Genomic DNA, 4,082 nt, shown 5'->3' on the forward strand with positions numbered 1-4,082 from the left:
ACATCACTCTGAAATGACAGTGGTAAACACCGTGATGCTACTGGAAAGTTAAAAGAAAAACACTCCTGCTATCAGGATCCAACCTGCCCTCTTGCTCTAAATTTCTGATGCATGATTTAAATGCTCAAAAGCTGATGTACTCAAATTATAGCACACTTACCTGTTCTGCACCAGCATTTATTTTTGTCTCTTGAAAAGATCACCATCCATGGCCCTATAAATGTCTAAGAGCATGGAATGATGAAGTGCAATGTCATTATTGTTATGTATTTCTCATCGTTTTACTTCTGAGAAAACTAATTTCATGGTATTCTGAAGACTAGAGATGATTCAACAAGTGACAGCAGCTATAGACTTAACTGAGGCCTCTCTCTCTCTCTTTTTTTTTTTTTTGCCATTCTATGATGCCCTTTTTCTTTCTTTTCTTTCTGGTTTTTTTTTTTTTTTTTTTTTTTTTTTTTTTTTTTTTTTGAGACTGAGTCTCACTCTGTCACCCAGGCTGGAGTGCAGTGGTGTGATCTTAGCTCAGTGCAGCCTTGAACTTCCAGGCTCAAGCAATCCTCCCACCTCAGCCTCCTGAGTAGCTGGGACTAAGGTGTGTGCCACTACACCTGGCTAATTTGTGTATTTTTTGTGGAGATGGGGTTTCGCCATATTGCCCAGGCTGGTCTCGAACTCCTCGACTCAAGCAATCCACCCACCTTGGCCTCCTGAAGTTCTGGGATTACAGGTGTGAGTCACTGTGTCTGGCTGTAATGCCCTTTCAATTGGACTTGTGGTCATTCTTAAAAATTCCTTGGTGAGGTGGCTCCTTTCCTTCCCTGTCCCCTGCCTGGGATAGGACTATCTGGGAATGAGCCTTTCTGGCAAAGAGGGACACCTTGACTGAGCTTTTGATCATCAATGCTTTCAAGAAGAAAGATTTTTAAAAAAATTTTTATCTGAGGAATGTGAGCCCTTTCAAATGATCAGGCCCAGAGAGATGTTAAATCGAGAGAGAAACCCCTTTCCATTCCTTCCTTTTGAGCTATGTATTCATCTGTTGAAACTGCTTGATATCGCCTCAAGTCGCTGTAAATTATCCTAATAATGCCACACCAAACACTATACCCCATAGCCTATAACTTAACAACATATAGCCAATCACCAATCAATGTTATTTCTGTAAACCAATGAGAATTCCTGACAGGCACCTTTCTATCAGCCTACTGTCTGTCCCCGCTTTTGACCTTAAAAACCTGCTTGTGACAAAAGCCAAAGGGAGCTCAGATCCAAGGTTCCTTGGGTGTGAGTCTTCCAGGCAGCTGTCTTCATGTTGGCTCAAGTAAACTCTATATTATGTTTTGTGCTTCAGCCTCTTTCTTTTAGGTCAACATGTTCAACAACAGTCAAATGAATAAATAAGTTAATGTATATTCATACAAAGTAAGACACACAGAAACAACCATATGAATAAGGTGAAATCATAGACATAAGACTGAGTGAAAGAAGTCAAACCTATGCCTCTGCTTCTGAAACTGCCTTTGAAAAATTAGAACTGGGACAATTATCACGGTGAAAGAGATCTGATCTGATTCCATCTTGTTTCTAACATCCAAGCTGTCCTTGTTCATTCCTGGGCTCAGACCAAAATAACTTTGGGAGGAACTTAGTTTATGGTTTAGCTGTGAAACAAAGATGATAATATCCCCTTTCCTGCCTGGGGACTAGACTGCATTTGCAGGACTAACAAATTAGCCACGAGATTAGAAATTATTGTTTAGGAGTCATGTAGCCTCTGGCTGCAAGATTCTAAACCTCCCCAAATTGTTCCTGGAGATCACATCATTATTGGAAAACCTAAGATCAGTGCTTGAGGTATTTTGCCGACCCTGCACTCAGTGGATCAGCTGGCACCAGCTAGACTGATAACCTGGCTCATCTGGTCTTGTGTCCCCCACACATGAACTGACCCAGGACAAGATGACAGCTTCATCTCCCTGTGATTTCATCTCTGACCTGACCAATCAGAACTCCCAACTCACTGGCCCCCATCCACCAAATTATCCTTAAAAACTGGTCCCGGAATGCTTGAGGAGGCTGATTTGAGTAAAAATAGAAGTCTGGTCTCCCACACAGCCAGCTCTGTTTAAATAACTCTTTATTGCAATTCCCCTGTGTCAAAAAATTGGCTCTGTCTAGGCAGCAGGCAAGGTGAACCTGTTGGGCAGTAACACTCCCCCCAAAACTCACTACACAGTGTATGACTCAGTTTATATGAAAGTAAAGGGCAGGAAAAACTTGCCTGATAGATTTGCAGAGACGGGGGTGGAAACCATTAATAAGTCTGCGGAGTATTGTCAGAGTTTGGTGGTGTTGCCTACATATTAAAAGTAATCAGTTAAACACCTGAAATAAAATTTCCCCAAAATATTTTTGCTACATTTGGGTGACTTTGTTTCTGTCTTTGCAGCATATAAAGTGTTAACATGAGGTAAGCGCTAAGGTCTAGAGAAGGCAGTGAAGAGATGGCAAAACGACTCCAGCACCATGCCTGAGTGTCCAGTGTGCTCTGCTGGGGCAGCACATTTTTGTACATTGCTGTATTTGAAAAAAACCCTACAAGATTAATGAAACTGGACAGCCGTCTTTATAATATTCCTAGTGATAAAACAAGTAAGGATGGCTGGTTTGCAGTCATCTGAGCAGCCTCTCTAGTTTCATAGATACGGTTTCTCTCTGATATTGAACGACTTCCACTGTCAAGCGGAATGGTACATCACAAGGATAACCGTATGTGAAAAGAACCGGTTTTCTTTGTAATCCTAAACTTTCTAGTTTGCGCATTAAAAGCCATTACTCGAAGAAGAGCGCCCAGGCTCCAGCTGGCCGCCAAAGGGGTCCTTGGCATCACAGGCTAAGAACCTACTTCTTTGGGAGAGACGAGGGGCGGGGAAGGGAGGGAAAGGAGATAGAGGTAGACTTCACTTCCTCCGCCGGCTCCCGCAGCGGGTTGGTCGGCTGAGTGGCGGAGGGTCGGGCGGAAGAGCAGATGGGGACCGGGAAAGGCGCTGTCGGTGACATCACGGATAGGGCGATTCCTACGTAGATGAGGCAGCTTAGGGGCTGCTGCTTCCCACGAAGGATTTCTCCTGCTTTGGGAGCAAGTCCAGGACCGCTAGTTGGACGTGAGAGTCCCAGCTGTGTGTCAGGGCTAGGAGGGCTCCGGGTGGCATGGGGCGGGGTGGGGGTGGGGGTGCGGGTGCGCGGGGCAAGTGACCGTGTCTGTAAAGGTTGAGGCGTATGGAGCTGTTGCAGGGCGGAGGTGTGTGAACTCACACTTACCTGGCAGGGGAGATAGTATGATCATGAAAGTGGTTTTCCCAGAGCGAGGCTTATCCATTGCACTCCGGATGTGTTGACCTCTGCGATTTCCCCAACTGTGGGAAACTCGACTGCATAATTTGTGGTAGTGGGGGACTGCGTTCGCGCTTTCCCCTGAATTTTCCAGTGCAAAAAGCAGTTGGTATGCAAAGGTCTACTTCTCGCTTTTTTTTGCTGTATAATCTTGGTGGTGGTGTGTTATTCTTACAGCCGGATGGCAGGGAAACAGGAAGTAACATGTCGCCGTCGTTCCTGCCGGAGAAATAAGCGTCAGGCGTTGTGTTCCTGTTTAACACAAGCTAAGTAGCGCGAAGGCCGCACAGCTCCTTCCTTTCAACATGAGGCTGCTTTTTGCAGAGATTGGTCCATAGTCTCCATTCTCTTGGGGTCTCACGCTCTGTAAAAATCTTCCTGTTTTTCCCTAGCCCCCAATCACCTTTTACACAGCCTCTGCTTCTAAGCGCAGCCCCCTCAGGAGTTTGTAGGATTTCTGTGCTAGCGGGGAATGTGTTCTCACTTGGTAGAGCCAGGCACACACTACGCAGACGGGCGCTGTTCTTTGGGAAGAAATCAGGGCCTTTGGGGCTCTTAGTGTTCCCGTTGGGTTGTAGACATAACACGCTTACTTTGCGGAGGGGAACGGGTCTACCGGCGCCCAGGTGCCCTAACGCAATTCATCCCGAGACACGCAGGTCAGAACCGCAGTCTCACCTGTCTTG

At 45.8% G+C, this 4,082-nt stretch overlaps 1 non-coding gene across 1 annotated transcript; it reads left to right on the forward strand.

The window, feature by feature from the left end:
* Positions 1 to 3,316: 3,316 nt before the first annotated feature.
* Positions 3,317 to 3,480, forward strand: LOC112207621 (U1 spliceosomal RNA). The gene has a single exon (XR_002942047.1). It is a non-coding gene; the product is annotated as a U1 spliceosomal RNA (small nuclear RNA).
* The last annotated feature ends 602 nt before the right edge of the window (positions 3,481 to 4,082 follow it).

Source organism: Pan troglodytes, chromosome 1, assembly GCF_028858775.2.
Source record: "Pan troglodytes isolate AG18354 chromosome 1, NHGRI_mPanTro3-v2.0_pri, whole genome shotgun sequence".
NCBI classification, from domain to species: domain Eukaryota; kingdom Metazoa; phylum Chordata; class Mammalia; order Primates; family Hominidae; genus Pan; species Pan troglodytes.